Consider the following 13463-nt stretch of genomic DNA (forward strand, 5'->3'; position numbering starts at 1 on the left):
ATATAAATATTTTCCAAATGAATTCCTAAAGATTGGATAGAGACGTAAGAGACAAGTGGGACTAGTCTAGTCACGTAAGAGGCTAGCGGGGCTAGTCCAATATAAAGGATGAAATAATGCCATAGGTACCTTAATGACCGGATGGAGGTCAGTATGGGCTGATCACCCGTATTATATTTAAAAGATGGATATTCCAATCAACGGTTCTTTGTTGTTAAAGAATAAAAGTAAAAGATTTATAAATGTTGCAATTAGCATTGTACTTTACTTTTGGGTTTAATTTGAATCTTCTTTAGAGTTACGAAAATTTATTCGAGAACCCTGATACTCTACTTTGATGTTGATATTCAAAAGTTGAAATAATTTTCTTTTAAGATGTGAGAAACCCTTTGAGAACCCTATCGTTGATCTTAATAAATTTTGATTTCACAATCTTGCATCTTGAAAGCCTTGAAACCCTCTTTTAACACCCTTTCCTGGAGATTTATAGAATGTTCCCACCTTGTTTACCAGTTTACCAGGAATAGAATGCCTCTGTTATTTCTGACATTTAGAATTGTTTAAATAGTTACTTGCTGAGATTTTTTGCTCATTTATTTGTGTTGATCTAACCATGGCAGTTATGCAAGAAGATAGCCAAACTTAGGGGCACCTCTCGCAAGAGCGTTCCTGGCGGTCCCTATCGTACCCTGGGATTTCAGTTACAAGATCAGGTAGATGATGTGTGAGAAAGCGACAATATTTGGTGGGAAGTGTAATAGCTGAATCAGATATTATTGGGTTATATGTCGATTCTAAGTCGGAATCAAATAATTTGGTTTTATTTATAATAAAGGTTGTAATAATAATATTCTGGTTGGTAGTTGTAATCTTGTCTCCCACTTTATCCTGTTTAGATCCTAATAGTTTCGGGGTTTATTATATTTATGCTGTTATATTATATTAGTGTATTGGTGATGTGGGTCCTCATTCCTAACCCTAAGTTAGAGGGCATCACAATAATCCCAAGTTAGGAGTATTGTTCAAATATCTGAAAATTCTCTTTATAGTCGTTACTTTGGGATTTGCTTGAAATCTTGCACACAGACATGCAGTAACATGATCTCTGGTCTACTTGTAGTTAAATTAAGTAGAGATCCAATCATTTCGTATAACTTAAAATGTCAACACTCTCTACTTTCTTATTTTTATCCAATTTGGTAGTTGTACACATGAGTAGATGCATGTGAACAATCCACCATTCCAAATTTCTTCAGAAGATCTTTGACATACTTAGTTTGGATGATGAAAATTCCATCACTTCTTTAACTAACTTGAAGGCCAAGGAAGTAACTTAATTCTCCCATCATGCGCATCTCATATTCACTTTGCATGAGTTTTGAGAATCTTTAACAAAGCTTCTCATTAGTAGAACCAAAGATGATATTATCCACATAGATTTAAACTAGAATAATGTCATCACTATGTTGCTTGTAGAATAGAGTTTTACCAATTTTTCCTGTAGTAAATCCATTCACGATCAAGAATCCTTACAAGGTGGCATACCATGCTCTTGGTGCTTGTTTCAAACCATAGCGAGCCTTTAATAGTCTGTAACCAAAATCTAGAAATTCTAGATCTTCAAATCCAGGAGGCTATTACACATAGACTTCTTCTTCGAATTTACCATTGAGAAATGCACTTTTCATATCCATTTGACACACTTTGAAATTTGAGTGTGCAGCAAATGCAAGAAAATTTCTTATTTCTTCAAGTTTGGCAACTGAAGCAAAAGTTTCATCATAGTTAATTTCTTCTTCTTGTGAGTAGCCTTTAATAACAAATCTTTCTTTGTTTCTGGTAACGACACCATTTTTATCCATTTTGTTCATGTGCACCCACTTTATTCCAATGATGCTTCTATTTCTTGGTATAGGAATTAACTCCCTAACTTTATTTCTTTCAAATTAATTTAGCTTTTCTTGTATAGCAGTTATCCAATCAGGGTCAAGTAGAGTTTCTTTAGTTTTTTATGCTCAATTTGAGATAAGAACCAGGCATGTAGACATTCATTTGCAGTGGAACTTCTATTTCTCACACCAACACTGGGATCACCAATAATAATATCTCTAATGTGACTTATATCCCTTTTTCTGGTGTGTTGATTTTGATGACTAGAGTTGTCCTCATTTTCTTCATTATTGGCATGATTTGCAGAACTATCATTTCTTTCTCGCCCTAAGTTTGTGCTGTCAAATTCAGGTGAATTTCTGTCTTGAGATGAATTTTGATTCACAAAAATTCCTGGATCATTAGTTTCTTCTTCTCCATGGTTTGCATCTTTTCCATCATCTTCGGAATCACTATCACGGTTAAGATTTTCATAATTTAAGGCTTCAGCTTCACTTTCATCAAGACATTCCAAACTAGGATAAATGTCATCATTTTTCTTAAAAGTCACATTTGCACTCTCCATAATTTTTATTTCCTTTAGCACATAAACCATGTAGGCTGTCCTTTCTTCTCAATGAATACTTTAGAGTTAAATTTTCCAACATACTCAGAGTTGTTCGTTGACATAAAACATTTGCTTCCAAAGACATGAAGATGTTTAACTGTAGGCTTCTTCTTAGACATGATTGAGTAAGGTGACTTTCCAATGCTCCTGTTCACCAAATATTTGTTCTGAGTATAACATGATGTGTTAACAGCTTCCTCCCAAAAGCTTTTGGCAACTTGGCATCCTGCAATATTGTTCTTGCAACTTTAACTAGAGTTTTGTTCTTTCTTTTAACCACACCACTTTGTTGAGGTGTTCTTAGAGCTGATATCTCTTGAGTGATACCTTTTGTTTTTATAGAAATCAATTAGTATAGAATTTATGAACTTAGTACCATTGTCACTGGTCAATTTTTTCACTGAATTGTTATTTTTAGCCTGTTTCTGAATCTTCTTTATGTGTTAAATGATAATGAGTGGAGTTTCATCTTTAGAATGCATAAATTTCACCCAAGTGTATCTTGAGTAGTCATCCACCATTACCAGTGCATATCTCTTCTTAGAAATGGATATGACATTCACAAGACCAAATAATTCCATATTAATAAATTATAGAGGAACATTGATAGAATTCACAGTTTTGCTTTTGTGACTTGATCTTTTCATCTTTCCTTTCTGACAAGCTTCACAGACTTCATCTTGGACAAACTCCGAAGTTGGCATGTCTCTCACTAATTTTATTTTCACAAGAGTGTTGATTTCTTTGAAGTTTAGGCAAGAGAGCTTTTTGTGCCAAAGTCTGCATTGTTCACCTGATGCCTTAGTGTAAAAGCATCACACTTTGGCCTTGCTTGATGAGTTCATGTCTGCAACAAACAGGCTTCCTTTCCTAACTCCTTTGAGAGCATCTTCACCAGTCTTCCTCTTTGAGATTATACAATCTTCTTTGTTAAATTCAACTTTGAATCCTATATCTTGAATTGACTAACACTTATAAGATTAACCTCAAGTCATCCAACCAGTGCTAAATCTTGAATGAAAATATCACGATAAATCAAATTACCATATCCCATCATGAATCCCTTGGTGTTATCTCCAAATGTCACCAAAGGGCCAGCCATCTTGTCAAACTGTGATAGCAGGGCTTTATCACCTGTCATGTGCCTGGAACATTCACTATCATTGATCCACAAGACCTTATTTTTCTTTCCGTACAAACAATGAATTTTAAGTGTTTTTAGCTACCCAAACAGTGTTGGGCACATTCTTTTTCTTTGCAGAATTAGAAGGAAACAATTTTCTTAGGTTGATTAGCATTCTCATTTTTCTTTTAGATCTTTTCTTAATTTATGACATCTAGTTATAACCTTCATGTTGAAGAGTATGCAATCAAACTTATCACAAGCAGAATAATGATCATCAGTTTGTGCATCATTGTATTTGCATGCCCCATACTTTGGCTCACTAATAGTCTTTTTACAAAGATGAGCTAGGTGATTTGTTGAGCCACATTTCTAACACTATTTTCTAGGGGCATCTGCAACATAAGAATAATTATTACATTTGTTGACTCCAATCTTCCCATTCCTGGTTTTCTTTTTCTTCCCTATGCTTTCATTCTTTGCTTCAGTTTTAGGTGTCTTGATGACTGGACTAGTCTCTGGCTTTTTCTTACTTTCAATGTTGATAGTTAATTTGACATTTTTCTTGCTATTATCCTCATCTATAATTTCTTGCTTGATTATGAGTTCTTCATCACTGAAATTCACCTCACAGACATTGAACAAGGGTGCATTCACCTTTTGAAGCACCAAAAAAACTTTCTTGTTCACACTTTCTTTGCCTTTATCAACTTGATGTTTTCTTTTGAGATGACTAGCCTCATAGTCCAGTTTAATTGCTATGTTAGCAGAGGGTTTATCCTTTTCATTATACTGGTCAACTAATTCAAAAGCATTTTTAAATTACTTAAGTTTAAGTTCATTTTTCTCAATTTTTTCTCTTTGTATAGCTTCTATCTCCTCTGCACATTTCATCTTGTTCTCAAGATATCCATTTTCTTGCATAACAGATTCTAGGCTCACAAGGTGCAGTTCTAGTTCATTTTTCTCAATTTCCAGTTTCTCATTCAGTTTTGACAATCTATTCATTTCTTCAGTTGCAGCCACCATGCTTGTGTGAATGTGAAACATTTCCATACTCATCTTTTCAAAAGTTTCCTTATATTGTGAGGCATTCAAATCAATAGTGGTTATGATGGGTACCTCAGATTTTGATGCAGATGATTCTCCTTTTTCCAAAGGCCATGAGAGCATAGTTTTCATATTCTTCATTGTTATCTTCATAATATGTGTCATCCCACCTCTTTCTCTCAGCAATATAAAAGTTTCCCTGTTGTTTCTTCAGAAGTACTTCATACTTAGCTTCAAGCTCCAAGTATGCCTTACTTTCTTCACCTTCTTTGGCATTATGTGCAAAGTGACCAAACTCATCACAGTTATAGAATCTAATCTTAGATCTATCCACAGATCCTACCTTATAGCCACCTTTTCCAGTTGTGTTTGTCTGAAATTTTCCTTCCCAATTGTTGTTGTAGGAGGTTTGACCTTTACCCATGAAATACCTAGGCTTCTTGACTCTTATGTTTGAAACTTTCTTTCTAGGTAGACCAAGAGTGATCCATTTCATCCAACTCATCAAGAGTGTAATATTCATCCTCTTCCAACTTCATAATGACTTATTTTTTAGATTCCTTATTTTTCTGCTCAATAGGATGCACAACTTGAATTTGAGATTCAGTTTTATTTTCAATTATTTTCTGATGATTAGCCATCAAGGCACTTAACACATCTACAACATATCATTGACTCAGCTTTAATGATTTTCTCTGCATCATCTCCAGTTCATAGGTTTTAAGAATACCATATAAACCCTCAAAAGTTATTCTGCCTAGATCTCTCCCTTCTCTTATAGTAGAGATCTTTTGTTCTAAATGGTCAGGAAGAGTGAGAAAGAACTTCATGTTGACCTCCTCAGCATCATAAAAATTGTCATGCAGCTGCAAGTCATTTTTCAATTTGTTGAATCTTATAAAAACATCAATAATGCTTTTTTTTAGGTTTATCCATGAAACCCTCATATTGTGAGATCAAAATTCTTCTTTGATTTGACCTCACTTCCTCGGTATCTTCACACAAGATCTCTATCTTTTCTCAGATTTGCTTGGCTGACTCACTGTTAATAATGTTGTTATACATGACATTATCAATAGAGTCGATTAGAATTAGTTACAAGTCACTGTAAAGTGAAACTTTCTCTTTCTCTAGTTCAGTGTATGTAGATGGATCTTTAAGAGCATAATGACCAGGAATGACAACATCGCCTTCACTTGCTTCATGTACCCGTACCATAGGGATTAAAGGGTCCATGCTTGAGAATTTCAAGATACAGTGGATGAGCCATCTGGATGAAAAACATGGTTTTCTTCTTCCACAAAGTGTAGTTTTCTTTGTCAAATACAGGGATCTTGATACTGCTAAGTTTTTATGCACACATACTTCCAAGATCTAATCTTTTTACTGTCATATTTTGCTCTGATACCACTTGTTAGGTATGACAAACCCTGGGTTCTTTGTAAGTAAAGAACTCAGATTCTTCCTTGAGAGAGTTACAAGAAATTCTAGATCTGTTTGATGCAATTAAAAGCAAAGGACCAGTGTTTAATTTATAGATTAATAAACACAGGTTTACACAGTATTCAATAGAATGTACTAAACCCTACTTTAAATTATCACTAAAGCTTTCCATTTATGGCTTAGTGTATCTTTTCAAATCCTGTGAATCTGTGACTTTCCTTTGTCAGTTAATCTTGGCTTTTGCTCTTGTACTCTTCAAGCTGCTTTAGGTATTAGGTCAACAGGGAACATATATCCTGAAATCTCTAGGGAACATCTAGGACAAAATTGACTTACGGGCACTTTATCTTTATTAGCCACTTATATGTTCAAAGGTTCCTCTAAGTCTTTCAACATCAATTGCATTTTATTCACACAATTCACAGATATAAAAGATTTGGACGCTCCCGAAGTAAACAAAACGTTAACAGGTACGGAATTAAGAGAAAGCGTACCTGCAACCACATCGGAATCATGAACTGGAGATTTCTTGGTCATCTTAAAGGTCCTAGCTCTAGCAGTACTGGTTGCTGGTCCTTGGGACACGCTCCTTCCAACATTACCTTGGGTCACTGACTTGCAATTCCTAGCTATGTGTCCCACTTTGCCGCAACTAAAACAAGTTACTCCTTGAATTTCAGACTTACACTCCGTGGAATAATGACCCTTCTAGCCACACTTAAAACAGTTGATATTTTCTCGGCACTATCCACTGTGCTTCTTCCCACATGTCTTACAATCAACCACTGGCATACTAACCCTCGTCGGGGCAGAGTTAACTGAAGTAGTACTGGGTCTAACCTGGGGAAAATTCTGCCTCTTGAACCTCTTATTCTTATTATTTCCATACCAACGCTGGAACTTTTGACTTGTAATTCCTGATTCTGACCTAGCAGGTCCACTTTCAAATTTCCTCTTCTTCTCACCCTGCTCCTTTGCAGCTAACCTCTGATCACTTTCTATCACTAGGGAAGCCTGGACTACCGAAGTATATGTCTTGAGTTGTAAAGCTACAACTCCACTCCTTATTTCTGGCTTCAACCCTTGTTGAAACTGCTTCGCTCGTTGAGCTTCCAAACTCACATATTCCGGTTCTATACGGGCCAACTCCGTAAACTTCGCTTCATATTCCGTAATACTCCTATCTCCTTGTTTCAATTCCGAAAATTCCATCTCCATCTGACTCTGGAGACAGTACGGAAAGTATTTCTCTAAAAATAACTCTATGAATCTGGCCCATGAAATAGGATCTTCTCCTTCTAGGGCTCGCGTAGATTCCAACCAATAATTTGAATCATTCTTTAGAAAATAACTAGCATAATCCGTCTTTAACTCCTCACTCACCTTGGTGAGCGCAAATGCCTTTTCCATCTCCTTCAACCATATCCTGGAAGCAACATGATCTACTTCTCCTTTAAACTCTGGGGGCTTCACTGCCTGAAAAGACTTAAAAGTAAACCCTCATCTCATGCTGCTGCTGGATTTGCAGTTGCTACTGCTGGATTTGCTGTTGTTGTTGTATGAGTTGTTGTTGTCGTTGTTGTTGTTGCCGTAATTGTTGTTGTTGCTGTTGGAATTGTTGTTGCTGTTGGGCCAGCTGTGTAGACTGCTGACGCAACAAGTTTATCAATTCACTCATGGAAGGATCCCCAGCAGATCCATTATTGGGTTGAGAGTTTCTCTTTAGTGGCATCTCCTGAAACCTAGCAGTCATATATAAGAAAATGGATTGCTCCAAGCAGTTTATAATTATGCATCAGGAGAGCGTTGCCACTAAGAAAATATCCTCATCCCCAGTTTAATTGGATCCATCCTAAGTGAATGATCATAATCTAAAAATGCCAGCAACAGAAGCAACAATAATAGTAACAACAATAATAGCAACGCATAATATATAAAAGCCGAACAACGAAATAAAGTAGCTACAATACAATAATCAACAGGAATCCAACTAGTACAACTGAAAATCCAACTGAAAAGAAATCATCCAAATACACATCAAAACTGGCTGTTATAGCAGCCTCCGCCTACTACAAACTATCACAACATAATATACATATACAAGGTAAACAACTACAGAACTCCTGGAAGTCAACTCTGAGCTCTGTATCCCTCTACTGCAAACCTGGTCTAACCACTACCACTGCCACCGATGGAACCTAGCTCAAACACTAGCCAGTTTACTAGGTCCTGATACTGCACGGCCCTGAACTCTGAGCTAATGAAACGGTCAATGGATCTAGCCCTCTCAACAGCCATCTGGGTCAATGATCGCACACGGGCCTGCACCTCAAGAGAAGGGGCAGAAATGCCCTGGAAGGGTGCAATGGGTACCTGATCAAGCTGAGCAGCCAATCCCGGACTCTGATCTCTAATAAGGGGTGTATTCACCTGCTCGGTGAACATGGTAAGGGATCGGTGAAGAAGTACCACTAGGGGCCACAGGAGGTACTGGAGGTCTCATCGAGAAAAAACTGGGACCACAGCCTGGGAGGGAAATCCCTAAGGGCAGACACAGACCTACGTACCCAACGGGGACTGAGTACTAGGTCTAGGGATGTCTCTCGGCACAAAAGAAGGGACTGGTGGAGGAGGCATAGGGGTCTCCTCAGCAACAATATCCAGAGTCCTCTCAGAATCTGAGCTATCCGGGTCAGAGGGATTCTCCCGAGATGGAGAACTCGAAATTACAATAGGCCGCTGTCAACATAATAAATATACAGGGAAGACACAACTAGGTCAAGGCAATTCTATCAAAACATTTAATAGATGCCAGGGTAACGCCGTCGGAACCCTCGACTGACTCTAAAGGTTTGCTCCTCTATATGAGTTGTTGACTCACACCTTAAGACTCACTTTATCACCTATTTGACACAATCCCTAACCTGGATCAGGGACTTGAACCTGTAGCTCTGATACCAACTGTGACAGGCCTCAACCCCGGGGTCAGGAGTTGACGTCACCAAACACAATTACCAGAATATAAACAACAAGATTATTATTAATATATACTAAGTTGACCCCAAACCAAGATCCGATCCAGGTTCAAGTATGATTCAGTTTCACATTATTACAAACCATTATTCAATATCTAACACATTCTAACTTTATTCAGCAACTCATCAGACCTCACGGTCTGATACAAACTACCTCCGAGGAGCCGGGTCCTGAAAGGGCGGGAACACAAGGGTATGTCTGACTGGTCTTCTAGGCATCTGCGATATATACATAACAGTTTATAAGGGTGATCATAATCGCTCAGCAGTACCAATATATGAATAACGGAATAAAAACAGTAATGTAAACAATAATAGGAACAGAGCTATAATCCTGTCAACAACATTATATAATGAAAATCTGAGATAACTGGATATCACTGACTAGCATGCTTAATCAAAACAACGTAGTAGTGTGCTGTGTAAATACCAGAGTCCAATTTAGCATGTTATTCACATTTATAAAACCACTGTATCAACTACTTATACCCTTACGGGAATCACAAATCCAAATTAGATACGTAATGGATATGTGAAGACAACTGATCAGGCTATCAACATCAGACGGCTCTAACTGCCATCCCATTTACCTGTTCCGAAAAGCAGAGACTAGCTAGGTCTCTGACCTGCTGGACTAATCGGTTATATATTACGTGAAAGAGGCCACATATCTCCTGACTGCAAGAAAGAAAAAAGTGATAAAGGCAAGGCACTTGTCATAAAGAAGAAAAGTTGGATAGACACTTCAGATTCTGAAGATGAGGTGAACTATGCCTTGATGGCAAATGCTGATAGCAGTCCTGAAACTGCTGAATTGAAGGTACCTCAAACAACTTTTGCTTTTCATACTGATGATATTACTGAGTTGAGATTATATCTTAAAACCATGTTCATTAGTTTTAGAGAATCAGACTTTAACAAATGAAAGATTAACATCTAAAAGTATTGCTCTTAGAAACAGAACTGACTATTTAGAAAAAGAGTTAGTTATGTTCCATCAAACTCAGAAAGAAAGAGATTATGCTTTGTATGTTAGAGATGAAGTGCTAAAACTGAATAAATCTCTTAAATCTGAATTAGAAAAGGAAAGAGAAATACTCAAAACTTGGACTAACTCTGGCAGAACAACTCAGAATATACTAAGTAGTGGAAACTGGAAAGAGGGCTTAGGTTATGAAGATGATAAAGTAGAAAAGGAAAATGTGTCATCTAAACCAAACTTTACCAAGAAAGCTGAAAAGCCTAAAGTTAATCCTGTTAAGTTTGTAGCAAAAACTGTAATGTCTGATTCTGAAAAGATGAAAGATTCTAGAACAGAAGTCAAAGAAAAGTCAACTTCTGACAAATTAAAACAGGATAAACCAGCTTCAGTAAACATAGGTTTAATGACTAAGAAACAGCTTAAGCATAAGCTGAAAGAGATTAGAAATATGAACAAGGTAAAGGAAGCTAGGAAAAATAGGAATGGAAAGGAAGGTGTGAATAAAAGCAATAATTATATACATGTTCCTAATGCTCCTAGAAAGTAATGTTATAATTGTAGAAACTCTAACCATCTTGCTTCTTTTTGCAAGAAAAATAAAGATATAAACTCTTTACCTCCTAGATCAGGAGTTAAGAGTCAGTCTGTTAGGTTTAAACCACAAAATCCTTGTTTTCATTGTGGTAGTTTATGGTATTCCATTTATACTTGTAAGGAATATCATAGTTTGTACTATGATTATTATCAAATAAAACCTTCTTTAAAGAAAGTTAGTGTAATTCCTTCTAGTGTAAAGTCTGATGCAAAGTGTGATATAAAATCTGATAAACAGCATGTTAGCATAAACTCTAAAACTAAATCCGCTGCAAATGCTAACAAACTTAAAAAGGCCAAAGGATCCAAGCAAGTCTGGGTCCTTAAAACTAATTAATAGTGGTCTTTGTGATTGCAGGGCAACAGGAAAAACATCCTAGTTCAGGACAATGGATGTTCAGGACATATGATTGGAAATAAAGCCCTGCTATCAGACTTTGTGGAGAAAGCTGGCCTAGGAGTTTCTTATGGAGATGGCAACATGGGAAAAACTCTGGGATATGGAAATATCAATCTTGGGAATGTCATCATTGAATCAGTAGCTCTTGTCTCAGGACTTAAACACAATCTGTTAAGTGTGAGTCAAATCTGTGACAGAGATCATGTGTATAACGACTCGTATATTTTATTATTTAAGTGTGTAATTGTTAAATAATTAATAAATAAAATATGTGTATTGGTAGTGCCAGCAGTGTATTGTGTGTTACTATTTTTATATGTGACTGTGGTCGTATAGGGATAATCTGTGTAATAAGTAGTGAGTGGTATTGTTCTGTTCCACTTTAAAAAGTGGATTTAATTGCAGAATTATTTCCATAAATATTTGGATTGTCTCTAAAATTGTTTTTATTATTTTATAATTACAATAATTATTTTTAGGACTTTATAAAATTGAGAAATTAATATTTCATTAATTATTTATTTTTAAATGATTTTCAGAGTATGTATAATGGTAAAATCCATATTTAATTATGGAAATATTCAAAAATCATGAAACTTATATTTTATTAAGTTCGTATTATTTTGAGAATTTTAAAATTATTATGGGAATTTTTGGAATTAGTTTCACCCGCGTGTCAATTCGTTTAGTTGAGAAAAGCGGGTATAAAGTGCATTTTAAAAATTATTTTAAAATTACGAAATTTACGTTTTTATTTAGTTCGGGATATTTCTAATATTTTAAGACTATTTTCGCGGTTTTTAGAATATGTTTTAAGAGCAGCTCGTTTCGTTAATTATGAAATGCGGATACGAGTTGCATTTCAAAAATGCTTTAAAAATTGTGAAAATTTTATTTTATTAGTTTCGGGATTTTTAGAAAGTTTTACAACAGTTTTGATAATTTTCCAAGTTTATTTTATGAGTAACCTGGTTCGGTAAATTGTGAAACACGAAATAAAAATTAGGTTTACAGTCAGTAGTAGGACACGTGTTGATATTTCAGCAGGTTTCTTGCTGCGTGTCTCATTCTCGTTGGTGGAAACAGCTCAAAAATGTGTAACAAAGCAAAAATGAAGGCTGATAAATATAATCAGTCCTATCACTTATTTCCTCCATCTCCATGTTCTCTCTTTCTTCCCCTGTATCTCTGCTTCCTCTGTTTTCATGATCGCGCCTTGGCTCTTTCTGTTAAGCCGCCGTGTTTTCTTTGTTCTGGCTGCCTTGAACTCCGGCTGCTTGATTTAATTTTGTTCCTGTCGATTGGGTAAAATACATACGTTGTTGTGTATATCAGTTGGGTTTGGTTTGTGTGTTGTGTGATGTTTCTATTTTTCTTGTTGCCGCCCTGCTATTGTTTCCGGTGCCTGAACTTTTGCTTCTGCCGGGCTGCTGCCGGTTTTCCGGTGAGGTGGCCTGTGTAGTGGGTTGCGTGACATACACGCGCGTGTGGTGTTGTATTTGTGCAGGGATGTATTGTGTTGTTTGCTGTCTGCTGTGATTCTGCTTATTCTGAAATTTAATTTTTATTTTGCAGGATATGATTTCAATAATTTTAATGATATAAAAGAATAATTAAATATTCCGTATCAGGAAATCTATTTAATTGGTAGAAGTTGCGTTGGAAACCCGAAATTTATTCGGGTACCCGCAAGTTTTATCGCCGTCGGCGAGCCGACGGTGGACTATGATGATTATATTCTGAGTCCTAATTTAACAAATAAATGTAAAAATATGAATTAAAAATATAAAATACGTATAGTGATAAGAATTAGCTGAGTTAAAGTAGTGATTGGAAGATTGTGAAATTTGGATTGTGGATTGTTGGATTATGATTGGTTGTGTTTGTGAACTGACGTCGAATTGTTCGACGGGTTAGTCCGATAAATAAAGGAAGTGCTGCTCAATTTTCGGGAAATCAAATTCTGAAAATTCGGGAGCGAATCCAGTAAACTATCGGGCCATTAAATAAGTATATATAAACACATATATATGTTTTATGTGAAGTTTGATTGTATGTGGTGGTGAACTATTTTGTTAAAAGTAATCACCCTAATTTTGTAAATGACGAGTATACGTATTTCCTGGAAATGTACACTGAACCCTGATTGTTATGTATGTTATTGTATTATAATAATGTATATATAAGTACGAATCGGGACTATTATCATTTGGATAGGATTGGTGTTGAGGATATGTCAAGCATACCTAGACGTCTAACGTAGGGTATTTCGGCTCTGTAGGTTCTGGTCGAAGGACTCGGGAATTGATATCGAATTAAGATAATCTAGTGATCAGTCG

Source organism: Apium graveolens, chromosome 8 (genome assembly GCF_009905375.1).
Source record: "Apium graveolens cultivar Ventura chromosome 8, ASM990537v1, whole genome shotgun sequence".
In the NCBI taxonomy this organism is placed as follows: Eukaryota; Viridiplantae; Streptophyta; class Magnoliopsida; order Apiales; family Apiaceae; genus Apium; species Apium graveolens.